The sequence below is a fragment of the Puma concolor genome, chromosome B1 (genome assembly GCF_028749965.1).
Source record: "Puma concolor isolate L17-30 chromosome B1, mPumCon1.1.hap2, whole genome shotgun sequence".
Taxonomy (NCBI): domain Eukaryota; kingdom Metazoa; phylum Chordata; class Mammalia; order Carnivora; family Felidae; genus Puma; species Puma concolor.
The window spans coordinates 139,854,730-139,882,564 of record NC_141670.1 but is presented as its reverse complement, the minus strand read 5'-3'; the positions used below and the strand labels follow the sequence as shown (position 1 = coordinate 139,882,564).

Below are 27,835 nucleotides of genomic sequence, written 5' to 3'. Positions count from 1 at the left end.
ATCGCTTCACACCCTCCCAGGACTGGTCCACCATCTTAACCAGTGTGGCCTACATCTATGAAAGTCCCCATGAAAGACAGATGGGACAAAGGAACAGACAGGCTGTCAGCTCTGGCCAGAAGCACACCATCCCGCTAAAGGCTGGTTCAGTTCTAACTATCCACAGAGGCCCAGATCTGCTCTGCATTAGACACTCAGCAAGAGTAAAGAGCTCTGGACAGGGTCATCCCTAGGACTCCATCAGTCCCACAAGTTCAAAAACAACTCAAAGTCAGACCAAATCTTAACACCTGGGGTTTGAGAGGAAGAAGGACAAGACTAATCCTGTGCCAACCTGAAAGGAAGGGATGGTTCCCATCCAACCGCACGCTTCCATGAGTTCTATAGCAGCCACAAATTTAAACCAAAGCTTTTTGAAAAAAATATCATTTCTATCTTCTTTGTTTGTTGCCCTATCAGCCCCAACTTCTCAATTCTCCGTGGGCAGAGGTGTGTTTCAGACATTTTCCACAGCCAAGCAGCACAAGTCATGATGTGGAATCCACACGTCCATTTTTCTCCAACTTCCATTTCCGTGGTAATAACAGTAACAATAACCAACGTGGCAATATAGGAGAGGCATTGTGCTGAGCACTTTGCATATATTCTTATACATTTTTATATTTGATCATCTTATCAACTCCTTCGGGTAACACAATCATAGTCCCTACTTTACAAATGAGGAAACTACAGCAGCGATGTTTATTACCTTCCCAAGGTCACGTAGCTAGAAAGAGATGGAGCCTGGCCAGGCATCCAGGCAGCCCTCCAGAGCCCACAACCTTCCCTACATCCCATCATCATTAGACTAGAAGAGCGGCAAGGGATTGGCCTCTTTCAGCTCCCCCTGTAGGAAAAGCCAAATGTGAAATGAGTTTAAAGAGGAGGGAGTTTTTAAATATACACTGTCTCATCCAAAAACATGCACATTTTTCTGACTAAATAAAAATGAGCATAACTGAAGAATTTTGACCCCAGAGCCCTCAAGCCTGCACAAGAGAATATTCCAAGTTCACTTTCTGTTAGTTACCCCTGCCTGACATTTGCTTGCTGGGCAAAGCAAGGAGAGTCCCAGTAGGTTTCCTACCCAACTTGCATATAAATTAAAAACCTTTCTAAATCTCCCACTAAATTTCTCCAATTTAAGTGAGATTTTAAGTTAAGAACTTGCTTTGATTGGATTAACTTATTTTCATCCATTTCAGAGTTTAAGATTCCCATTTGCCAATTACCTTAAATGACACAAGGGTTCTGGGTCAAAGACACCCAATCGCCAAACAACTTTAGTCCTGCAATGAGCTATAGCTACTAGGACAGGCCCATCAACAGTCACAAGATTTCCCGCAAAGGAGGAAAAAGGTTAAAGTTTCATCCCTCAGGGAAACAGCATTCAGATTTAGCCAGGGAAAAAGCTGTAGATGTCAAGGGTCTAATCTGCACCCATTGGGAATGGCTACAGTTTAACCCCAGCCACCTCATGCACACATCAGAAGAGTTCACAGATCCTTATTAATTTCAAGGATACAGTTCTGTAGAGGGTACATGGTGATCAGGAAAAGGTAAACCATTTATTAAAACATGCCAGAGGCATCAGAAAACAAAGGAAAAGTAAATATAATTGTAGAGAGGGTGACCTTAGTAACCTACCGTAAAAGAGAAGGAAAACACAAATGATCCAAACTGAAAAAAGCCTGAAAGAGGTGGGGGGCAAAGAGGGAAAAAAGCAAGCTTTGTGTTTTATTCTGGAAACATATATTATGCTCACACTGAGAGCTGACGGGCAGATGGTTGAAGCTCATACAAGGAATATTAAATCTATTGGAACCCTCTTGCCCTCCTGATACAACACAGCTCATGCCTAGAGGGCAAGACAATCAGCACACAAACGCCTACAAATCACTCAGAGTCTGTCACTAGCTGGGAAATCCTCACTGCATCCCTGAGCACACACACGTAGCCTGAATGATTTGCCCTATCCCTCACAACAGGTCTGGTAGAGAGGGTCAGGAGAGAAGGCCAAGTCAGTCTGTCTGTCTGTCTGTCTCTCTCTCTCTCTCTCTCTCCCTCACACCCACACACACATGCACACATAGTGAATGTCTTTGTATTCAGACAGGCGTCTGCCATTAAAGACACATATGAATTGAAATGGCACATGAAAAGCATCCAGCAGGGAGCCTGTTTATGGGCTCGTTTTTGCCATATTTTTGCAGGAACAGGAACAGATAATTAGATTTTAAAGGCCAGGAGAAATAAAGTCAACAAACTTTTACCTTGCCCAGTAGTCTTTTAGTCTTTGTATTTTCTGATGGGCAATCATTCAACAATGCAGTGAAGGTCACACACGTTCCGCTGATTCTGCCTGGAAATAGCAAAGCATGAGACAAGAAAATCATTCCAAAATAACAGAATATGTCACATTCCTCTTTTAACCTGGGCATCTAAAGCTCAGTGGCTTATGAATATTTGGATGACAAGATGCTTTAGAGCAAGGTTACTCAAAGTATGGTTCACAAACCAAGTCCACTGACATCACCTGGGAGCTAGTTGGAAATGCAGCATCCCAGGCGCCACCCAGGCCTACCATATCAGACTCTGCTCAGGAAAGCACTGTGCTAGAGCAGTAATTTCCACTGAGAGGTGGGTGCACCTCAGGGCCCACACAAAATGACCTATAGGGTGTGCAAAGAAATTTTACAACTTCTATTTTTAAATTTTTATCTCTATGTTTGTTTATTTTGTTTTGTTTATGATTGTCAAAAAAAAGAAATTTAGCTTCTCTACCATTTGACATTTAGCTTGACAGTGTTACGTGTATAAACCTATCAATAAATATACTTATAGTAAAAGAATGGCCTCAATTTCTTTTTTTTTTTTTTAATGGATAGGGCTTTCCATTTAAAAATTGGGCTGAGAGTTCTAAGCTCTGGTGTAATTAGGCCATCTCTCTGTCCAGGAAGCTTCCTCTGTCACACGTTGACTAGATGTCCCCTGTCTCCTCCAAGTTACCTTGTAAATATGTACAGTGATAAAGAGCAGGGCCCTTCTCCTAGAGCACTTAACACGATTTGTCCAGCTATGCCTCACCCAGAACACATCAGCTAGCTGGCCAGAGGACAGGGACACATGTACGACACTGACACTTCTTCCTGTGATCCCCCCACAAGCCCTCCCTTACATCCACACCGTATAATCTTAGTGGGCTCGAGTCCTTTGCAAGACCCACATAAACAAATAATCATTCTCCAATAAAATAATGAACTCATTTTATCTGTAGTAAGTGCCATGAGGGAAAAGTGCAGGAGGGTCAGGGAGAACATGCATCGTCTGGAGGGCCAGGGAAACTTCCATGAGGAAGTGACATTTGATTGAGGACCTAAAGAATGAACACAACTTTGGTGGAGCATTCAAGCAGGAGGAGCTAGTGCGAATGACCTATGTGAGGAAGGAATTTGTAACAGATTAGATTCTGATTACTGGCTAATGTGGTTGGATATGGGTGAGCAAGAGCGAGGGCAGCAGGGATGAAGCTAGAGGGGAAGACAGAGTCCAGATGTTTGGGACCATGTGAAGGATTTGGGACTTTATCACATAAGATGATTGAGCCTAGGGTAATGTTCCAGTTTGAGCTCATCCAAAAGGAGATCCTGAGGCAAGGACTGGGTATAAAAAGTTTATTTGGGAAATAGTCCAGGAAGCTTGGTGAGGGCTGAAGATAAGGTAGCAAGACAAGTCAATAAGAGTGTCACTAATGAGCACAGTAGACAATTCAGGCTCAATCCCAGAGGGGGCCCTCTAGGTGATTGCATGAAATATGCCTCGGAATGTTGCCACAGACAGGCAGGGAAGCTGGACACATATCCATCAATTCTCACCCCTTGTTATTTGTAGGATGCTTCTGTAGTGTTAATTTCTACCATGTATGAAGATGAGGAGGGGCCTATGGCCAGAGAATGTCTTCAACACATGCAGGTAGACATCCCATGTAGAGGTAGAGTGAACAACCCATCTGCCTTGCACAGGAATGTCCTGGCTTTAGCACTGAAAGTCTTGTGTCCTGGGAATCCCCTAAGTCCTAGCAAACTGAGATGACTGGTCATTCTAATATAAGAACTATCTATAGCTGACATCTGGAGTAGGTCAAAGAGATATGGGTGGAACACTGACAATATCTGTGAAATGGCATCAAAAGATTCAACAACTGCACCCTGTCTAGATCCTGAAATATCAATGACATTGTCTTACCAAAAAGACAGAGTCCGTGACGTATGTTTAGCAATGCCCAAGAAGATTACAAAGCTGGACATCAAAAATTTCCAGAATATAACACATGTTATTGTCTATAACAACATGCCTGTATTGGTTTCCAATGGCTGCTAGAGCAAGTCAACACAAGTTTAGTGGCTGAAAACAATACAAATCTATTATCTTATGGTTCTGGAGATAGAAGTATAAAATGGTTGGCAGGGCTGTGTTCCTTCTGGAGGCTCTAGGAGAATCCCTTTCCTTGCCTTTTCCAGCTTCTAGAGTCTGCATTCCTATTTGAGGTCCTGTAAGCACTAAAACTGCTGCTTCCATAGTGAAATCTTCCTCTCTGACTTTGACCTTCCTGCCTCCCTCTCATAAAGATGATTATGATTCCATTGGGCCTACCTGGATAGTCCAGGATAATCTATGTTAAAATCCTTCACTGAATCACATCTGCAAAGTCCCTTTTGCCATGTAAGGTAGCATATTCACAGGCTTCAGGGATTAAGACATGGACATCTCTGGGGTGCAGCATGGGGTGGTGAGGGGGGCATTCTGTCTACAACAGTTTCCTTGATTCTAAGGCACATTTAGTTACAAGATGTACATTAATTTAGTAGTAACTTTGATGGGTGGCATCCACTAATTAAGTGTAAATTTTTAATGTGTATCCTGATTTCAGAAATGTTATAATGTGGGGGAGCCTGGGTGGCTTAGTTGGTTAAGCATCCGACTTGATTTCGGCTCAGGTCATGACCTCATGGTTTGTGAGTTTGAGCCCCGCATTGGGCTCTGTGCTGACAGAGCAGAGCCTGCTTGGGATTCTCTCTCTCTCTCTCTCTCTCTCTCTCCCCACCCCCTCCACCCCCCGCCGGCTCATGCATGTTCTCTCTCTCTCTCTCTCTCTCTCAAAATAAATAAATAACTTTTTTTAAAAAAAGGAAATGTAACGTGAACAGCTATACAGCACAGAATTCAGCACCTATGATAATGCCACAAGCAAGGCAGAGCTGTGTTTTTATAGGCCCAGGTTGTACATGCAGAGCCTAAGGTGAAGCTCCACCAGGTAGGATGTAGCGGTAGGAGATAGGCCCTGCCCTCCTAGAGCTTTCTTTCTTGGGGGAGAGGCAGACAATAAGCAGTTACCCAGGGGGTGATGAGGGCCACGAGGAAGAAGGAAGCAGGGCAGGGAGGGGAGGGTCTTATTCAGATGGACCAGGTCAGGGAAAGTAGGCAAGGAAGTCATGTTTAAGCAGAGACCTCGGTGATGGCACAGAGAACAGGATCGGGGTCAAAGGGCAGCCCACGCACAAGAACTATGAGGCAGAAGGAAGCTTGACACTGGAACATTCATCAGTTTCACAGGAAAGACACTTCCCAACTACCACTTTCCCCACTCAGGCACAATGCTGCTCAGGTAACATCAACTATAAAACTTGACGGTAAATTCCTTTTTTTTTTTTCTTTTCTTCTTATTTTATAGAGAGAGAGAGAGGGAGCACAAGCTAGGGAGAGGGGCAGAAAGAGAGAGAAAGAATCCCAATTAGGCTCCACACTGTCAGCTCAGAGCCCCACACAGGGCTCAATCTCACGCCTATGGGATTATGACCTGAGCAGAAACCAAGAGTCCGACGCTCAACTGACTGAGCCACCTAGGCAGCCCTTTTTTTTTTCTTAAGGTTGGGTGGGAGCTGTGGTTGGACAAGAAGGAGAACAAAGTAAGAGCTAAGAAGGTTACCTGCTATAAAACTCCATAGCAGAAACTACCAGCTTTGTTCCAAATTTAAACTTGTCTTGGAGTTCCTGGGACTGAGCCCCACATCGGGCTCTGTGCTGGCAGCAAGGAGCCTGCTTGGGATTCTGTCTCTCCCTGTCTCTCTTCCCCTTCTCTTCTCAGGCACGTGCAAGATAAATAAATAGACATTCAAAAAAAATTTTGTCTTAAGTACCTTGCCTGCGAGTAGTGTAAAGATAGGCCCAAAAGAAACATGATATTCTCATCTTCCTACTTTTTGTTCCCTCAACAACTGGTTTCATCATTTTAAAAAATAAAATGGGCATTTCTTTCCTTCTTTTTTCCTTTTCAACTTTACAATTGCAACACCCCAATAGTTTTACCACCTCCATCCTAATACACCTTACTCCCACCCTCCTGAAGTTGTCCCTTTATCAGAAAGCCAGAGCTCTGAGAAGCATGTAAGCCTGTCCCCTGACCAGAGATGAGACAGCCAGGTCCTGTCCCTACCAGGGTCAAGGGCCAAGACCAATGTCTGTTTGATTAAAACCCCATCAAAAAGAATAAACAGAAGTCTTAGTCCCTCTCAAGAGAAAGGGAAAAGCCATCTGGAAAATCCCCTGCATCATTATGACAGCTACAAATTGCCAATTATTAATGGCTCCCAATCTAACAGCCAGAGTACAACAGGGACTCTATTTGTTAGGAAATGCTGGTAAGGACCAGTTCCCCAAACAAAAGGGCAAACACGCAAGCACAAAGAACCTGCCCACCGCCTCCCCAGAAGTTCAAAGGTTTAGAACCTTACAGCTTTAGAGGATAATCGAGAGAAGACTCATTAGCGGTAGAAGGGTGAGCCCTCAAGCTGTGGCTCATGGCTAAACCACATAAAAGAACACCTTCTTATTGACCTTGACTTACACATCTCAACAATGTTTCCTAACATCACATTTACAATCAAGATAGATACAATTAATATAAACACTATTCAAAATTATGTAGGAAATAGAAATTTGATGTGTGTGTGTGCGCGCGCGCGCGCGCGTGTGTGTGTGTGTGTGTGTGTGTGTGTGTTCCCTTGGGTTTTTCATGAAAGTATTTGAAGAATTGCTCGCCCACATGCCTGTGAATCTGATGGTTATTTTACAAATCATTATAATGACAAAAATATACAGTCTGGCAACTCAATTGTCATGGATGTTTAACTTAAACCTCTAGCTTTCAGAAGTACATTTACATGATGCTATTATTCTTACAACAGTCATTTTAAAGTTGTATTATTACACATGTAAAGTATCTTGACCCAAGTCCTACAGGAAACAAGAAGGGCCTGGAAATTTATAATTGTATTTGACCAAAACATGAAACCGTAACCAAGAAACCGGGAAATTTTCAATAACAGCCTGGACTAAGCTGAATATTTTCCAAACCATAAATCATAGGTTTGTTGGACACCTTTACAGGTTAAATGATGCAAGCAATTTCAGTGCAGGCTGGTGTGATGCCCACTGAAATGAAATGTGAACCAATATCTTCAGGGAGATGTTCAGCAGGATCCACGAGGATTTAACCATAAGTCACTCATTAGTGTTAATGGACCATGGCTCTCAAGGTCCAGGTGACACCTTGGGATGTTACTTCCTGTAGAAAAGGTAGATCAAGGCAGTACCCACTGTGGTCTGGGAAAACTGAAGGTAAATTAAATGTTGTCACCTATTAGAGGTGGAAGGAGCTAAAGGCTCAATCTCTATTTTTACTAACCTGTCAACACAGAATATTTTTTATAGAAACTCATCTGCCATTCCTCATCAAAAACTACCTTCTACTGTGGCTATTCTGTCCTTTCTATTTATAACTAAGCTGCCCGCACAGATATGGAGGGCAGCAATTCTGTCTCATACTTTTGACTCTCTCAAAATCTAGCTCAGTGTTTTGGTCATCATCAATGCTCAGTAAATAATTCTTGATGAGAATGAAAAAGGAGAAAGAGGAAGAAAAGGCTATAAAATATCCTCAGTTGTCATCTTGAGCAGGAAGAATAATCACAGGTCATAAACGCGCCCAAATGAAGGAGTAACTTTAAACGGGTTACTCTTGTGATTTCAGGTAAGAATGCCCAACACCCCTAATTAAACCCAGGTCTAAGTTTAGAAGGTTCCCTTTTGTCATTTAAAATCGGCTGTTCCTCAGCTTAGATGGAGTACTTCTTGGCCTTCTTGTCGCTCATTCAGCTGAGGTTAGTGTAATACATTTAACCTTAATGGTGTTTACACTTGCTCTGCTAACAGCAACACATGACAACTGGATTTTTATTTAAGTGTTCTCTTGGATGGCATCCTAGTGAGATAAGATAGAGCAAAAGAAATAATGTCCGCAGGCACACATTACTAATGAGGGGTGAAGTTAATTGGTGTTTGGGCAACAGTACTCATTCCTTGCTTGCAGAACCATTCAATGTCATTAACAAGATTCTAAATCCCAATAGTGCGTTGTAATACTTCCTGTATTACCAAAGTTCCTAACTTCCAGTCAGAGTTGACAATTAATCTCGAGAAAGGTTGATTTTGTCAAATTAGGTAATCAGGGATATTAAGCCATCTGAGGACTTTTCCACCTATAGGCATCTTTCTTCCGTTCCAAAAATAGCTATGTGTGCCAAGCACAATGGTAAACGTTTTATGCACATTACTGACGCAAAGCAACCTTGAAAGGTGAAATTGCCTTCCATATTTCATAGGTTAGGAAGCTCAGAAAGGTTAAATAATGTGTCAAAGGTCACACAGCTATTCAGTGAGGGAGCTAGGAACTGAAACCAGCTCTTAGATTCTAAATCCCATCCCCTTCTCAGGCACACACCTTATGGCCTGAACCTTTATCCCGCTCTCATGAAGCCAGACCTTAACTCTCTCATTTCACCTGGAACAACTTACCAAGTTTCTCCTATTTCTGGAGCGGGGAGTGGAGCTGAAAGTTACACTGACAGGTGGAAATCTGATTTCCCTCAAAACTCCCCCATGTCTATGATTCAACACCTTGTAAAGACATTATTTATTATTGTTGTTCCTATTGCTATTAGCATCAAATCAATATTACAATCAAAATCGTCAAATCAATATTACAATCAAAGTCAATCAAATCATCAAATCAATATTACACTAAATCACAAGGCAACACTATATTTTTCAAAGTTGGACTAAATTAGGGAGATGAAGCTAAGCTCTCCCTTATTCAATCAAACTAGCTCTGTAGAGCCTGACGAGTTAGTGCTCTAAATTAATAAATAAAACAATTTGTAAAACAAATTGAGCCAGAGGATGCCTCCATCTCAAGTTGTTTGAAAGGAAGTTGAGACCTGCCTTTGAAGAAAAAGTCCTACATTTGGCAGCAATCTCAATCCATGAAAGTGGTTAGAAGTTGCTATCATTACTCTTCCCCAAATATCCCATATGTTAAAATTGAGACACAGAAATATAAAAAGATGTAAATAAATAAACAAAAACCTCATGATCTCATCACCCAGAGACAGTCTCTATTAGTAGTTTGTATGATTTCTTTCTTCCTGTCTATCTTCTGGGTACTTTTGATGTATCTGATTTTATATCACAAATACAGCTTTTCATTCCTGAGGAAATTTGGGGAACTCTATGGAAACTCAGTTCTAACCTTACCATATTAAGATAATAAACATTGGGGGCGCCTGGGTGGCTTGGTCGGTTAAGCGTCCGACTTCCGTTCAGGTCATGATCTCACAGTCCGTGGGTTCGAGCCCCGCGTCGGGCTCTGTGCTGACCACTCAGAGCCTGGAGCCTGCTTCTGATTCTGTGTCTTCCTCTCTCTCTGCCCCTCCCCTGCTCATTCTCTGTCTCTCTCTGCCTCAAAAATAAATACACGTTTAAAAAAAAAAAAAGATAATAAACATTGGTCAGAATTTCTTCTGAAAAGTTGACTTTCAGAAAACCTATCAGCTTAAACTCATTGATTAAAAGGAATGACCCAAAGGAACCTAAATTTATTCAAATATTACTGATATATAATTCCCTCAGGTTTGCAACTATATAACTTCATAAATTTCCCTAATGACAGGACAACTCCAGTGAGGATTACAAAATTCTGCAAAGTCAGGAGTAAGCAAAAAGGAAATTAAAAATTGTGGGAAAGGGACATTAAACGGATTTTGTTCACTTGTTTTAATTAGTCTAGCTGAATTTTAATTATCACAATTCTTCACCAGACACTAGAAAATGTGCTCAAACCATTTTGGAAAATTAACAAAGCTTTAATAGTACCAGGCCTTGTTTAATTTTATTCTATTCTGCATTTGCAAAACAAAAAGTGACTTAAGCAAGAAGGTAGGGCATTTGGATCAAGCAAGTAAAATAGAAGTTTTGCATCACTTAAGTAATTCATTAGACTATAATCTTCATGAAGGCAAGGATGCTTCTACTCATTTATTGTCGTAGATGTGGCATCCAGCATAGTGAGTGAGTGAGTGTAAAAATGAATAAATGATTGTATCTCTTGGCCCCTCAACAGGGCTATAAAATTCCCAAAGGCAGAGGTCATAACTTTTATTTCTTCTTCATACACAAAACATCAGTAGAGGGTTGAGTAATTAGGAATCAGTCAATAGATACCCCTTAGCAAACACATTTTCTAGAAAGGAATAGCTTTCACCATCCCCCAATGAGAAGGACAAAACAGTCTAGACTCTAAATGAACAACACAACCCAGGTAAATTAGTGTGATCCAAGAGGTGCAAAACTCTGCTGCTTCTCCTCTCCTGAGGTTAACAGCAGGCCCTATTAATGCAAAGAGAGTCAAGGTCTGTACTCCCTGAGCCACCCACATGTTTCCACTGCCTCCTCTTACATACATTCGAGTAGGTTTCTCTCTGTTATGGGCAATATTTTACCTAAAGATATGAAATTTTTAGGGGGGGGGGGGTAGTGAGGTGGAAAGCTGTCTTATGTAAGAGGGTCTCCTGACTCCAGCACTGCACCATCTGACTCCTGATTCATTTCATTTCAGCTCTCATGGACCACCATCAGACAAGATCCCGATTATGCTACATGCCCAACACCTCAATTTTATCATCACTTGATTCTTTGTGTGTTCAATTAATTTGACCTGTCCCTTGGCTGAATTTGCTGCTGGGTTTGCTCTGACACACATATGAGTTTCAGATCCCAACCGCACTCTGGTCCCTAACATCTCCCTGAGCTACCACTTAACAGCTGTGGTTGTCCCCTTTTGCCTCTCTCAACCACCTCTCATTCAGAGCCACAAACCACAGACATTAGGTTCTCCACAGAAGTGAATTTACATTCCTGAAAATGAAAGACTTTGAATCATTATGAGAGCAACCCCCCCCCCACACACACTTTAACAAAATTTATACAATACAGAAAACTACAGAATAGGATATAAAGCTTCCTTCTAATCAATCAGATGCCCAGGAAACAATCACTAGTATCAACTTACTGCGTATTCTTGTACATTCTTTCCTAAATCAACATCCAGGTTTTGGCAGAAGAATTTTGTTTCATCTGTGTTATCCATCAATTTGGATTGAGAGTCACAAGAAGAAAAATCCTTAGTGTTATGAGCACATGATGTCATCAATAAATAGCTTTTGACACTAATTATGGAGTAAATCAGTTGCCAGGAACAAAGGTATGAGAGATCTGTCACAATTCCACACCTGTTTGTTTCCCTGGTTGAATGCTTTGACTTCAATAACATTTTCATTTAGAGTGTTTATTGGTGACATATGAAGAATATAAGAGAGATGTAAGTAAGAATGGTTTGGTGTAATGGTTCAAATCAAGTTTTGCTTTGCTCCAGTCATTTTTTTTTTTAACCTACTGGGCTTCCTTCCACAATGCAAATTTGATTCTTTCTATAACCTACTTGAATTACAGGCCTTGGCTTCTGCAAGTCAAGTGTTATATGGATTTTAAACCTTATAACCCTGGGTATGTCTGAAGTCAGATTAGTCTTTACGGTACAAAAAAAAAAAAAAAATAGACTTAAGAGAATCTGTTCTATCCAAGTGCTTGCATTTCACCAGCAAGGGTGAATTTTTACATCTATGTGTGAATACCTATAAGTCTTAACAGAAGTTGGACGTAACCAATAGTTTCATTTCACCTCTGTATACGCATCTCTAATCAAACTTAAAACTTTGTTATATTGCTAATTAACTCTAAACACATAAGGGGAGATAGAAACATTATTAACAGGTGTTAGTCTCTCTTGCTAGGGAGCAAAGAGTAGCATTCAGTCTCTTGTGTATATATCTAGATGTCTAGGGATGTGTGTGGGGATGTGTTATAAACACTTATATGCACTGTCTATAACATTCCAGGAAAATAAATACCCCCCCCATCTAAAATCAACATATATTAAGAGGTTTGGAGGGTAATCAACTCACCACCCCCTTTCAGAGAATCACTGTAGGATATAAAATAAAAGCACAAAGCTGTACCATTTTGCCTTTTTCTTTCAGGAGCTAAATTTGCATTATCCTTCTGCCATATGTTCAGGTAGCTTTCAATGATACCTCATGCAGCTGTGTCATTGAATTCCCCAACCTTAATGAATAAACTAATTACAGTCTGAAATGAACTCTTGCAGACTAGCTATCTCCTGCCATAGATCAAGAAGAGAACTTTATTCCCACAACTATCTACTCATTTGCATGAGCCATAAAAAGTGCACCAGACCATCATTCCCTACTCCAGCTGGGCAACCAGAGCTGCATCAATAGGACAATATGCCATTATTATTAATTCTCCATAGTTCAAGTTCGCAGCAGTAAATTTGCCACTGCCATGATTCTCAAGTACAAATGCAACTAGGACGCTATTGATTAACTTGAGTTAGATGGCAGTGTTGCTATAATTGTTAGTTTCACTGCATTAAATTTTACAATTGAGCACAGTATTCATTTGGGTCCTAGAGTTGTTTGTTTACAAATCTTTTCCAAATAAAAGTCAAAATAAAGATTTGACCATTTGAAAAATTTTAGAGTAGTAAGAATCACTTTATCAAACATAAATATGGCTGAGTTGATGGTGAAAATTACCAAGGAAACAAGCAAAAGAGAGAGGGACAGGAGATGTAAGTCAGCCTTCATTCTCTGAATTCAACATTCATCCTCTGCTCTGAATTCAACATCTATCCTGCCCCTCAGATAAGGATCCTGCTGTATCTGTTAATTATAACACTAGGTTGGATTCCAATTACATGGTCCTCGGATGAATGTAACCTTATGGTGGCTTTGTTGCCAAATTAACTCTTTCTCACCAGCAGCAAGTAACAAAATTTAAAGAGACTGACCGCAGAGCACCCCAGGCTCTCTGGCTTCTTTCTCCCTCAACGTGGCTGCAAACATTACCATCGGAGTTGTAGAATTCCAGAATGAAAGGTGGGATAACATATCATGAAAGTGAAAGTTAGGAGGCCTAAATTTCCAGTCCCAAGTTTTGTGCATTCTAGCCCTGGGACTCAGACTCATACAGTTTCCACTTCCTTTTCTGCCATGTAAGGTGTAATGACGCTCCACTAGAACGTGTATAGGAGTGGACATGTCTTTGAGGTCTACATGCATTTAAGATCCTAGTGGGATCATTTTTACATGACCCTTTCTACCCAGGTCAGACCTCTGTTGCTTATTCTATTCACAATATGTTCAGATACTCTCATCCAGAACAAAAAAAAAAATTGTTATCATCATCAAATGTGATGTTTAGAATATATTTCAGATTTCCTCTCAAAAACTATGGTTCTCTGGTATGTTTCACACTCACAAAAGCACAAGATTGTAAGGTAACTCAGGAGATCATAAAGTGTTTGCAACAAATAAGATTAAATTTGAACCATCCTGATCAAAAAATGGTCCTCATATTTTTCCTTAAAAGAATTAAAGTTGGAAAGTAGGGCTAGAGACAGAGTATCCTAATAATGATATAACACTGAAAAGTAGGATTACTATTGTAATAACTTCTATTTATATAGGATGGCACAGGGGCACCTGAGTGGCTCAGTCAGTTAAGCATATGTGACCATATACACTGGAGCCAATAACACGGGGGAGTAGTTTGAGAGGGAAGAGATTACCACCCAGGGCCTGAAAAGGCAAGGATAAGGCATGGGTTTATCAGAACCCAGGGAGAAGAGCTCTGGGAAAGTCCATGCCTGACTCTGGAGCTATGGCCTTCAAGAGAGGGAAGCAGCCAACCTGTGGTAGCCCAGCAGGGAGGAAGCAGGACTCCCCAATCCTCCCTCTCTCCAACATCCTGTTAGTTCCCCCCATTGGGCAAACCCAACCAAGAAGCCAGAAGGCAAGGGGATCTCCTTATGGCAGTCCTTTCAGGTCATCTTCCTGGGCCTAGAGGAGAACAAAGAGAGGATCTGGAGGAGCAAATAGTCAGATATCCAGCAAAGTGGATTTGCTGAGTGAGTTCCATCAACACCGGGAGCACATCTCCTCTGATGCCACTGAGAAATAGCCAAAGTCCTTATACCTTGAAGTATTCTGAATTGGTATTAGACCATAATATTTCCCATATAATTTTTTTTCTTGTTTTATGCACAATAATTCAGAATTTCAGAAGCTGGAGCATCATGTAAATAAAATGGACTCTTGGAGAATATCAGCTTGAAAGCAACTTAGAGCATTTGAATTACATTCTGTAGCAAACACCACATCCAAACCGCCACAGAGAAGAGGTTGTCAATGTTGCTTTCAAAAATGGCCCATGACTAGTATCCAAAATCTATAAAGAGCTCACCAAACTCCACACCCAAAAAACAAATAATCCAGTGAGGAAATGGGCAGAAAACATGAATAGACACTTCTCTAAAGAAGACATCCAGATGACCAACAGGCACATGAAAAGATGCTCAACGTCGCTCCTCATCAGGGAAATACAAATCAAAACCACACTCAGATATCACCTCACGCCAGTCAGAGTGGCCAAAATGAATAAATCAGGAGACTATAGATGCTGGAGAGGATGTGGAGAAACAGGAACCCTCTTGCACTGTTGGTGGGAATGCAAACTGGTGCAGCCGCTCTGGAAAACAGTGTGGAGGTTCCTCAAAAAATTAAAAATAGACCTACCCTATGACCCAGCAGTAGCACTGCTAGGAATTTACCCAAGGGATACAGGAGTACTGATGCATAGGGGCACTTGTACCCCAATGTTTATAGCAGCACTCTCAACAATAGCCAAATTATGGAAAGAGCTTAAATGTCCATCAACTGATGGATGGATAAAGAAATTGTGGTTTGTATACACAATGGAGTACTACGTGGCAATCAGAAAGAATGAAATCTGGCCATTTGTAGCAATGTGGATGGAACTGGAGAGTGTGATGCTGAGTGAAATAAGCCATACAGAGAAAGACAGATACCATATGTTTTCACTCTTATGTGGATCCTGACAAACTTAACAGAAACCCATGGGGGAAGGGAAGGAAAAAAAAAAAAAGAGGTTAGAGTGGGAGAGAGCCAAAGCATAAGAGACTCTTAATAACTGAGAACAAACTGAGGGTTGATGGGGGGTGGGAGGGAGTGAAGGGTAGGTGATGGGCATTGAAGAGGGCATCTTTTGGGATGAGCACTGGGTGTTGTATGGAAACCAATTTGACAATAAATTTCATATATTAAAAAAAAACAAAAAAACAAAAAAAACAAAAACAAAAATGGCCCATGAAAGCTGAAGATTTTTTTTAAGGAAATAAAAATGGCCCAGTTGTCCATCCCAATGGCATCATCTCTTTTGGACATACTATTTGACCCTGTTGAGGAACCCATTGTCCTCCATACTATCTCATGCCATGTTTTCCATAATGTTGCCATTTCTCGTTTCTCCTTGCTCTGTGACTGCCCTTTTTATTCTCTTTTTCTGTCTTCTCTCATCCTACCCCCAAACTAAATGTCAATGTCCCCAGGACTTGAGACCTCCCCCTCCCCTTGTCTGCATACTCTCCTGAGCAAATTCAGCCATTCCCAAGACCCACCTGCATGTCCACGCCACAGCTCCCCTTTCCAAATGCATGACCCATAGCCTTTCCTCTCCAGTCTGTCTCACTGCTTCTAGAGTTATGTTTTAAAACACATCTCTGATCATGCCACTTCTCCATTTTAAAATCTTTAGTGGCTTCCAGTTGTCCAGGGTAAGTTTTCTGAATATACCATTGAAGTCCTTGTGGCCATATCCCACTCCACAGTGATCACCCACTATCAGGCAGAGCATGTGGACCTTACCTTAAAAAAATTATTCCACCATGAACTTTCACATAACTTTGCCTTTTCTCATGTTGTTTCCTTCCCACCACTAGTTTCTTTCCCTGATGAACTCTTATTCATCCTTCAAGGACCAATTCAAATGTTCCCTACACTAAGATGCTTTCCCCAAACTTCCTACGAGATTGTATAGCTCATATTCCAACAAAGCTACTAGTATATAGTAATAGCATTAGCTTTTTACATACCCATCTCATCTACTGGGTTGTGAGTTCTTTTAGGGGCAAAACCATGCCTTATTAATCTTTGACACAATGCTGATCATAGAGTGAATTAAAAGTATATGTTTGCTAACTTACATATTCTCACTAATATAGATAGTAAGTCCTACTTCTAGAAAGAAGACCATTCTTGAACAACGAAAGCTTGAGTAGATATAAAAAAGAATTGACCTAAGATGTGCAAAGTCAACACTCATCAGTTAAGCCCGGGTTTTAGGCAGAATTAGCATGAAGGTTAAGAACATGGGCTCTGAAGCTAGGTAATTTAGGTTTAGGTTTGCCAGATAAAACACAGAACATTTATTTAAATTTGAATTTCAGATAAACAATGAATAATTTTAGTGTAATTATGTCCCAATATTGCAAAAAGAAAGCAAGTATGTCATGAGTGTCGTGTGTGTGTGTGTGTGTGTGTGTTTCCCTCTGAATCTGGCAATTCTACAATCCTTGGTTCTGTGGCTTCCTTGACCTCAGACAAGTTAATTAACCTCTCTGTTCTTCGGGTTCTCGTTTTTAAACTGGGATAATAAAAATCTACCTCATAGAGTTGTTGGGCAGATTAAATGAGTTCATACATACATAAAGCAGTTACATCACTGACTGTCACATAATAAGTTCTCAGTATTAACTATTTGCTACATAATGGCCATTATTATTATTAGAAGTTTCATCCTTATTTTAATGCTTATCTCATTAAGATAGGTTTTATGCCCATCTTAATGCTCATCAGTAATAATGAATGTTAGAAACGTCTTCCATCTTCATTACTAACAAAAAAGACACATCCCTATGTACAGGATCATACTACTGCTAATTCATTTTACCACCAAAATGGCTCAAATTGAAAAAAAGAAAAAAGAAAGTAACTATGTGAGGTGATAGATAGGAATTAGCTTGCTTGCAATAATCATTTCATGAAGTATATGTATATTAAATCATCACATTGCATACCATTAAAAAATCACATTGTACAACCTAAATATATATAATTTTTGTCAATATAATGCCTCAATGAAGGTGAAAAAATAAAGTTGGTTATAAAATAAATGTAACTTAAATTAAACTAATTTAAAAAATGGCTTAAGTCTAACTGCAGTAAGAAATACCCTAAAGATTTCTATTTAAACAGAGAGATGCTAGCTGAGGACAATAATTACTAATAACACAAGCCAGGCAGTTCTGTCTTAAATAATCTTACATGTTTGTAGCACAATTCATTTTTTCATGTCTCAAAAAAGTCAAAAATTAAGCAGTGAGAAATTCAACCCTGTACAATATAGAATACTATTTTAGTGACAGAGAAAAAGAACAAATGATAGAAAGATCATATTCTAATGTCAGGGAATGAGAATCTCACTTTCAGTCATGAAAAAGAAAACGAATTTTAAAAACCACTCGTTTTCACCCATATGTAAATCTATCAGCTCCATTACTGCAACATGTTAGGATTATTATGCTAGACTTCAACCCCACCTTAATGGTGATTACTAACAATCATATCACAGAATTATCAGCCAAGCGCAATGCTGTACAGACTGTTAGAGCATGTGTATATTTCTACACCGTCCCTATTGTTTTGGCATTGCTTATCCAGTCAGAGCCCAGGTCCCCTTCACAAAAAGCACAACCAAGTGAAGAGAGAAATATGCCAAGTAAGAAATGGCTCCACGAGCTCGTATGAATCTGCTCCAGTGGGAAATACTGTCTCATGTATTACGATTAAAAACATGCACGCACACACTCATACAAACAGAAAGAAAGAGAGAGAGAGAGAGAGACGTCTCAAAGCAATAAAGGGCCTGCAGAGAAGGAAGGTAAAATATGCTTGCTGAGCAATCATTATTAAACAGGGGGGGAGGCCTGAAATCAACAAAGGACCAGTCACAGGAAATTTATAAGTTAATATCAGTCACACCTGCAAATTACTACAGTGAGACCCCTGACCAAATCCAGAATACCATTTAAATGGATTCGGTGAGATATTTATATATCCCTTGGAGTTACTGAATGCTCTGAATCTGAATTTGTCAGTTATCCCAATTAAGTGCAGGGGAAGTAATATCTACGGCAGTGCAGATGAAGCAGATTTAACTATACGATTCAAGAACAGGGTTTTTTTGTGGGAATCTGTAATGCAGTCATTCACACAGCTTGTGACTCAGGTTGTAAATTTACTGTTTGTATTTAACGGCTAATCAGGATTTTTTTTTTCTCCTTGCTTAAAAACTGCAAGACTCTCTGATGCCTTAGAAAACCCCAAACACAAAACAGTCTACTGGTACCTTCTGTGAGTTTAGCAAAGCATGTATTTCGAGCCGTTAACCAAAATAACCCCATTTGAGTGACAATTTACACACATGTCACAGCATTTCATCTCCCTTGTTTTCGTGGAAAAGGTCAAAGCCATCAAGCCGACATGCTAAGCCAGAGTCAGGGAGAGTCATCATTTCACAGCCGTGAAGTGGAACTCACACAGCAAATGAGGCTAATCATTCAGCAAGTACAAGGAAAAGAGATTATGAGATCATAATTTTCTCACCAATTGAGAATCACTGTGCATAAAAATAGAAATTAATAGGAAAAAATTCAGAATACTTACCAAGAAAATAAGAGCACTAAATAAAATGATCTCTCATCTGGGAAATGACTTTCCATTTCGAGTAAAACAGAAAGCTCTCAGACATACAAAAGATAAGATGGAAAGATAGCACACTGTCCTGTAAACAATTTGACTCTGTTGCTTTATTCTCAAAATACAATTTATGACACAGAATGCCCTGAGTGGCCCTGTAGATGCCACTCACCTGGCAATGGTATCGCTCTTTCTGGGGGCAAGTGGGAAATGATTCTGCTTTCATTTATTTGGCTACAAACAGAAATGGTCTATTCCCAAACACGTTAGCAAAAGTGTTGTAAAGACTGATGCGGCTCACTAACGGGAGTGCACTGATGTGCACCTGCCTTTTAAAACCTTATAAAAATCCTGCTTAACGTTTTCTGGATGAGCATCTCCCAACAAAAAAAGATTCTTTAATGATGTAGGAAGGAAAGATTCTTTCTCAGCTTTTCTGCGTTCAGGAGAGCCTAGACAGAATTAATGTTTCCATGGAAGAAATATATAATAGACTTTAGGAAAAGTCCAGTTAATCCCAAAATTGTATTCTAAGGAGGATGAATTCTTTTAAGGAAAAGACTGGGTGGCCCTTTTGCTCAGCCAAGCACGTCAGTTGGTATTGGGTATGCAAAAGCTGTCCTGGGTTGTGAATTTGGGAGTGGGGGCTCTAGACTGTTAACATCTTGTGAATGAGAGAGTAAGAATTTGGAGTTCCTGAGAGCAAGTGTGGAGATATGGCTGAGACAAAGCAGGCAGAGAAGCAGCAAGGCGGAGAGAGACTAGGATACAATAGGAAGTGGCTAGACCGGGAAGACTTACCCTTGTGGTGGTGTAGCCAATTCCCTTTAAGGACAGGAATGTTTAACTGTAAGTTATATTCTGTGACATGTGATGTGGCAAGCTGACTCCTACCTTCGGTTCCACAATCTTCCATAAAGATTCTGACTAATGAAACAACTCTTGGTGGCTGCAGGGATCAAGAAGAAAGGGCCTACCATACCAGAGATAAAGGACCATTCCAAGACACAAAATGGAAAAAGGGGATTCTCCCAGAAGTAACCCTGGGAGCCAAGACCCCCAAGATTTTCAGGAATCTTGGGAAAGGCATTAGACACTCCAGGGGATGGCTCCAGGGTTTGAACCCTCTTATCCAAATCTCCAAGAGCAGAATAACCAGCTGATGCCTGGATACAGATGTTTAAACTACTCTCGTCCCTTCACCTTCTAGTTGAATAACCCCGTTCTGCGCTTTAACTCTGGCAGCAATGCTGTCTTTGTATAGTCTCCACTCCATACCTCAGAACTTAATTAAGCTGAATACTCTGAGCCATAATCTACTCACCAGTTGCTAGCTTGACACTTTTTTTTTTTTAATGTTTATTCATTTTTGAGAGACTGAGTGTGAGCAGGGAAGGATGGGGTGGGGGGTGGACAGAAGATCTGAAGTAGGTTCTGTGCTGACAGCAGCGAGCCCGACACGGGGCACGAACTCACGAATTATGAGGTCATGAGCCGAGCCAAAGTCGGACACCCAACCAACTGAGCCACCCAGGTGCCCCTAGTGACACCTTTGACACTTTTACAATGTGAATGTCACGCAGACCACTGACTTCACACACGTGCCAGCCCCAACGTACCCACACGCTACATTCCAAAGATACACTTTGAAGCCGACTGGTTGGAAGTAGGAGTACATTTTTCCCATAAAAGTAATGCTATAAATCAAATGTTCTCAAACTTTAATGCACAAAGGAATCACAGAGGTGGCTTAAAAATAGATCCCTGAGCTCCGCCACCAGAGATTCTGACTCTGGGATGGAATCCAACAAGCAGCATTTTAATTAAATACCAGGTGATTCTGGTGCAACCACACTTTGGAAAATATCATCATTAGTAATAATAAGATTTTCTTGATAGCCCCCACAAAGGCTAACTTAACCCATAATATAACTGAAATAGTAGTAAGGATAATTTTCATCTTTGGATTATCCCTCCCCCTGGTCTCAGATCCTCAGGCTAAGAGCCCAGCAGCTCTGAGCATCCAAGAGCATGCAGCCCCTCTAGCAGGGGCTAAGTGGAGCGAGACAGCAGCAACTGTCGTGTAGAAGGATTGCCCATAATTCACATCCCCCCCCCCCCGAACTTGTCACCCCATACAGAATTCTAATTAAGATCCTAGTGGCTTAAAAGAATGAAGGTAGTTCCTTAACTTACTTCACTGATAAAACTGAGAAAACTTAGCTCCAATAATTTCTGTGTGGTGATAAAATTTCCAGAAGAGCACAGCTTATTTGGAGTTTTTTTCTCATGGAAATTAATTGAAATTACAGAATTTCAAGTAATTTCTTTTTTTTTATTTTATTTTTTTTACATTTATTTATTTTTGAGACAGCACGAGCAGGGGAGGGCGGAGAGAGATGGAGACACAGAATCTGAAGCAGGCTCCAGGCTCTGAGCTGTCAGCACAGAGACAGAAGCAGGGTTCGAACCCAGGAACCGTTAGATCATAACCTGAACCGAAGTCAGACGCTTAACTGACTAAGCCACCCAGATGCCCCATCAAGTAATTTCAATTATAGAAGCCAAGCCCCCAAACAAAAACTGAATGGAATATTGTTTTCCTTGTGAATAGGAATATACACCAAAGAGCTTATGATGATACACATGTCCTCTGCAGCATAGTGTCCAAAGTGATAAAGAAAAATAATATAAAGGATAAGAATTGTTCTAAGTGGCTGAAAGATTTCCTAGGTCTTTTGCATGATGGCCTGCCAGAATCTCCATCCAGCAAAGACTGCCAAGAGACCCTAGACGTGAACAGGCAACTTTTAAGTTTAAAAAAAAAAAAAAATCCATCAAGCTTATAGCAGAGTAACTTCTAGACCTTGAGTGACACAACATGACAATTTCATTGGCTGACCTTTCAAGAGAGAGATCTAATTAGACACTCTGATGTTCAGGTTCTGAATTATGATGAGCAGGCAGGGGTCTCTAATCCCCCCACTGTTGCAGCTAAACATTTGGGAGTAATATTGCTAATTAAAATGCAGCATTCCAACCCCAAAGCAGAGCTCCCTTCTCTAGTCCATACTGGAAGAGCCTGCTGTTTCTGCTACCTCTTCTCAACATGCTGCCGATCATTTTCCACCATAGAGATTCCCATTATTACAGTTTTTAATGTATTCCTATAACAGATGCAACGTGTTTACCTGGGTGCCTGGAGACTGAATCTCTTCAGGTGGGTAATCATTTGAATGAGGAAAGTCAAGAAATCACTATAATCCCCACCTCACTTCTTGCACAAAACAAATTCCATGTGGATTAAAGATTTAAGGCTAAAAAGTAAATCCACAACATACTAAGACAACAAATGAGCATGTTGGCCACAGAGTTTAGAATCGTAAAAACCTGGCAAAATTTTTTCTAAGCCTGAGTATCCATCAGTAAGGGAATACACAAACATAAATGATGGATTATTCATGCAGTGGAATCATAGGTACCCACTAAAGAAGCTCTTTAAAAGAAGGAGGTGGAATTCTACATTCTGTCATAGAAAGATGTCTCTGACATTGATAAGTGAAAAAGGAAATTAGAGTAAAGTGTGTGTTAAAAAAAAATGTGTGTGAGTGCATGCATAAAAGAAATCCTGGAGGTTGGGGGGGGCAGAAATAAAGAAATCCTGGGGGGAAATGCACAAGCTGTTAACATTTGTTCTGTCTAAGGACGAGAACACAGAGCATCATCTCTTTGTATACATGATGCCTTGCAGTATAGCTTGATTTTTGCTACAACAAGAAAGTGCAATGGAGTCACACCATTAAAAACATTTAAATTGGTAAATTCCACCCTGGCCAGAGTGAAAAGAGAGAGAGAAAAGATCATTTGAGTTGTGCAATCATGGTTAAAAGTATAAAGCAAAGCAATTAAGAGCAAGATCACAAGAGCCAGACTGCCTAAGTTTAGACGCCAGCTCCGTCTCTCTCTAAATGTGCAGGTCACCTGAACTCCCTGGGCCTCAGTTTAACTTTTAAAAAAAAAATGGGTAGGGGCGCCTGGGTGGCGCAGTCGGTTAAGCGTCCGACTTCAGCCAGGTCACGATCTCCCGGTCCGTGAGTTCGAGCCCCGCGTCGGGCTCTGGGCTGATGGCTCAGAGCCTGGAGCCTGTTTCTGATTCTGTGTCTCCCTCTCTCTCTGCCCCTCCCCCGTTCATGCTCTGTCTCTCTCTGTCCCAAAAAAATAAATAAACGTTAAAAAAAAAAAATTAAAAAAAAAAATGGGTATAACGAAAACCACATTTTCCCTTAGTGCACTTCAGTTTTAACCTCTCAGAGCATGAATATCTTACTGGATTCCATAGGCTTTTAGTATTTAAAGATCCATATTTCTGATACAACACGGCCTCTAAACACAAGTCAACTACTTTTAGCAGTCAAAGAAATAATGGTTTGTTTCAATGTCAGTGGGAAAACCAGCTGTGTCTGATTAATCAGAAGATAATATATCGATCTTCAGTGTAGCATGTAAATGCGCCCATTTATACGTAGTCTAGGAGAAATTTAAGGGAATTTCGAGGGTGACTTTGGGTATTTTCAAATTGTTTTACACACCGGCTTTCGAACTGAACCATAGTATAGAACACAATTAGTTGGATTTTTTTAATAGGCTTCACACACAGCACAGAGCCCAATGTCTTGAACTCATGACCCTTAGATCAAGACCTGATCTCTTGTACATTTTTATGTTACAAGTGTCTCTGAATCTTCTTCTATCTTGAATCATTTTGTACTTCAGCTTGATTTAAAGAGGAAGGATGATTTAAAGAGGAAGGATTACAACCACAGTTGTAATCTCTGAAATAGGGCATCCCAGCCTTGGTGCTCGTAGCTTTGTGGCCTGGGAAGCTGCCCTCCTGGTACAGATAACAGGGCCCCACCACCAGGCACTGGCACCCTGGGAATTGGTATTGGCTGGCATCAACAACAGAGGTACTAGCTTCAGCAGTGGTTTCAGTGGACAAGAGCCATATAGAAGCCACTCTCAGGCCAAGCAGCAAAAGGAACACGGCCACAGGAGGCCACCGCAGTTGCCACCAGATGGGGAAAGTGCCATCTTGTAGCATCAGAGGAAATACAGCAAGATGAATGAAAGAAACCTAGTACTTGGAGCATAATTTGAAATTCTCTGGGGATTCTTGAGAGCTATGAGAACAAGTCTTGAATTCCCATGGGAATTTTGGATACATGAAAGGGCAGAATGCTAAATTTGGCAATGAACTTGGATCTAGGACTTGAAAGAGTCCACAATATGCTCTATATGAAAACAGTGGGGAAAGGAATCCTGAAACTATTTTGGTGACTTCTCCAGCCAGTGTAAAAAAAAACAAAAAACAAAACAAAACAAAAAAAAAAAAACACATCCTGTGGGGGACTTACACACTACAGAGGTGTTTGCAAATCTGGTGATTCTTGAATATCTCTGGGGATGACCCTCAGAAATGTTAAGGGTCTTCAGAGAACCTTGGCGTCCAAGTCTTTGATCACCCAACAAATACTTATGCCAGAAATTGTAAAACTCTATGAAGAGATCCTGGAAGAAGTTCCCTTGGGGACATCAGGGAGAAACTGGATAAGCAGATGCCCTGATGGAGGAAAGCTGGGACTGCAAAAGCACCCCATCATGCTGTCTGGTCAGCAGATCCAAACTGAACATGAACTTCAGTGAACTTTTCAGTCTTCACCCTCAGCCAAAAACCTCCCTCCAGACCCTCAAAGGATGCATTTTTAAAATTTGTCTATGTGGAAAAGCCCTTGTAAGGACATAAGCAAGCTTTTATTTTGAGTTTTATTTTTTAGTATTATTTTGAGTTTTACTGAATCATTGAGGCAAGAGAAAATACACAAATTCTGAAATAATGTCTCATTAGGGAAATTCAATTTTTTATGGCTTACAGGTTGGGCTCAGAGTTCTTAGATAAGGTATGAAAAGTAGGTGCACCTTTGGATTAGCGGATTTCTTAAGCGGAGGGTCAGTGCAAGCAAAGAGAAGTTCTAAGAGGCAAGGCATTCTGAGTCTGTCACTACAGAACTGGTGAGATAGTTGTTCCATGTCTCACTCTTACAACAACAACAACATCATAAAGTCTGTGCATTGTAGATGAGAACTAGAATAGTCAGTCCCATCCATTACTCTATACTTCATCTTTCATCTTAGATTTTAAGTATCCAGAAGACAGATCTCCTCCTCTTTCTTTGTAAATTTAGCTTGCAAGGAATGTATTAGGATCAGCCCTGCCAAAGTCTCTTTACTCAACTAAAGACATCGTTCCTCTCTGCAGGGATCTTTCAAAAGAGAAGGCAAGAAATTCTAGACTAAGTTATTTCTTTAGGGCTCATCTAACTTTAGGGATCTGTAGTAAAACATGGTACAACTTACAGTTGTGCTACATGTGTATAAAATGAAGAGCCTCCCCTGCAGACCTAATAAAGAAGGCAATTGTGGGAACCAGGAATGGAGGCTCTGCAACTTTGAAAAAGCAGAGGGGAAAAAAAGTGAAGAAGCAAGTGGCAATCAACACTGACACGGAGATCCAAGGTGCTTGCCCATCATCAACATGTACTCTTCTTTCCACAACCACCCAGGCAGGGACCCCTCGTCCTGCACACATCTCAACTTATATGTTACTTGTTCAGGATGTTTTCTCCATTTCTTTTTTCCTTCCAGTTTTAGTGAATCTATTTCTTCCATATTAAAATATTTTAGAAGTAGCAGGATATGAGCTTGATGTTGGGACATCTAGACCATGGAATTTGTTTAATCTTTTTTTTTTTAATGAGATATTAAAAGAACCTCAGACATCTATATCCCATTCAACTGGATCTTAAATCCAAGACAAGAATTTTTCTAAATCAATAAATAGTGGATTGCTTATCCAGTGTGTAGTTAAAGAGAAAAATGTAATGATCTGTTTCCCTGGCTCGCCACCCTGGAAAGTCATCTGTCTCCAAAGATGAGGTGAGGATACTGGACAGAAGTCCCAGCAGGAGTAAAGTATTAAACACTCAGCCAATTCTAAGTCATTTAAAAAGAAAATGGGCTGTGTTTTTAATGCTTCTGTGTTAATCACTCTTCAGGGTTGGAGGGATGGATCCCCCAGCCGTACCACAGGCTTACCCTTTAATAGCTCAGGGTTTCAAGCTCATAAAAACCAATGGACTAGATGCCAATGGACTAGTACTGTGTACTAGACACAGTACAGTGAAGAAAATGCTTACTATACTCGAAAGAGGGGAAAATACGTAAATATGCCAGTGCCCCGATATCTTTGTTTCTGGAGTCAGAAAAACTCAGGTGGCTTCAGTAACTGCAACTCCATTTGACAAAAGTTTTGTGTATTTTCCAAACACCTTTTTATCTTAAAACATTTCCCCAGGTCATGCTTTAAATGCAGTAACATACATAACTCATTTTAAGGAGACATGTTATACAATAAGCAAGTCCTACTAGAGACCAAAACAAATTAGAAGAGTCATTTAGTACACTTTGCACTCCCACTGAGCCTGCAAAAATTATTTAGCTTGTCCTTCCTACTGAACCCTCTGCCAGTTTCAAAGCATTTAAAATAATCAATTAGCTAATCCTTGCAACACCTCTCTAGGCTTAGCCAGTGTTCTCATAACATTTTAGAGATATAGTTTAAAGCAGATAGAAACAAAACCCAGTTATCTTGTAAAGCACTTGGATTACCCAAGGATGCATAGCACCTGAGCAGTCTGCAGCCAACACTCAGGGCTAAGATGCCCACCCTTGAGCACATTTTCACTTCACCAGGGACCCCCTGTGTCTAGCACTCACCACTTGAATGAGAGTCTTCTGAAAATTCCACAGACTTGAGGTGAGAGCAGCCAGAACCACCCGTGGGAAACAAAGTGTCATTTACATCAGCAGAAACTCCAGGGGCACAAGGGAAGAGGAGGTCCACATAACTTGAAACTGGAAGATCAGCAGCACAGAGTGTAGAGGAACTAAAATCCACTGCTTTGTAACTGCTCAGGCTTCCCCAGTGAGGAAGTTATTCAGTGTAAATTGAGAGGAAACTAAAACATTGTATCTATACATATATATGTATGTATGTATTTAAACTAATATGATACTTAACATTTCTGAATACTCATACATATTCTTATAGCAATTCTGTGAGGTAGGTAATATTATCCCCGCTTTAAATTTGAAAAAAGTGAGGCGCAGAGTGGTAAAATAATCCCCACTCCAAGTTAGCAAGTGATGGGAATGTATTCGAACCCAAATTGGTCTGGTGTCAAATGGAAGATAACCATTAGACCATACTACCTCTCAGTAATACAGGCATTTATTATAGTATCCTCTCCGTCAGGGCCCCAACAAGGCACGGATGGCACGTTCCAGTGTAATAACTTGAGGAAAGTTTTACAAAGAGCCTGTCTACGATGGGGTGGGCTAGAGGCAGGAAACCTCAAGAGACAATGCAGTTGGTTATTGGTGGTCCTTGTTAATATCCATAAGCCTGAAAGGACAAAGAGGGCTGCTGGAATTTGGAAACAAAGTAGCGGTGTGGCCGGGGACAGTTTACAGAAAACATAAGACTGTCCAGAAATGCAGCCAATGCCCTGGATGCTACAAAGAGAGGG

The 27,835-nt window shown here is 40.6% G+C and overlaps 1 protein-coding gene across 1 annotated transcript in view; it reads right to left on the bottom strand.

The window, feature by feature from the left end:
• Positions 1-27,132, bottom strand: part of RASGEF1B (RasGEF domain family member 1B) — a 612,828-nt gene extending 585,696 nt beyond the window's left edge. The window contains exons 1-2 of the mRNA XM_086704752.1: positions 27,024-27,132; positions 2,313-2,401 (exon numbers count right to left, since the gene is read on the bottom strand). The gene's annotated coding sequence lies outside the window, so the exon portion shown is untranslated. The remainder of the gene's footprint in view (positions 1-2,312; positions 2,402-27,023) is intronic.
• Positions 27,133-27,835: the final 703 nt, after the last annotated feature.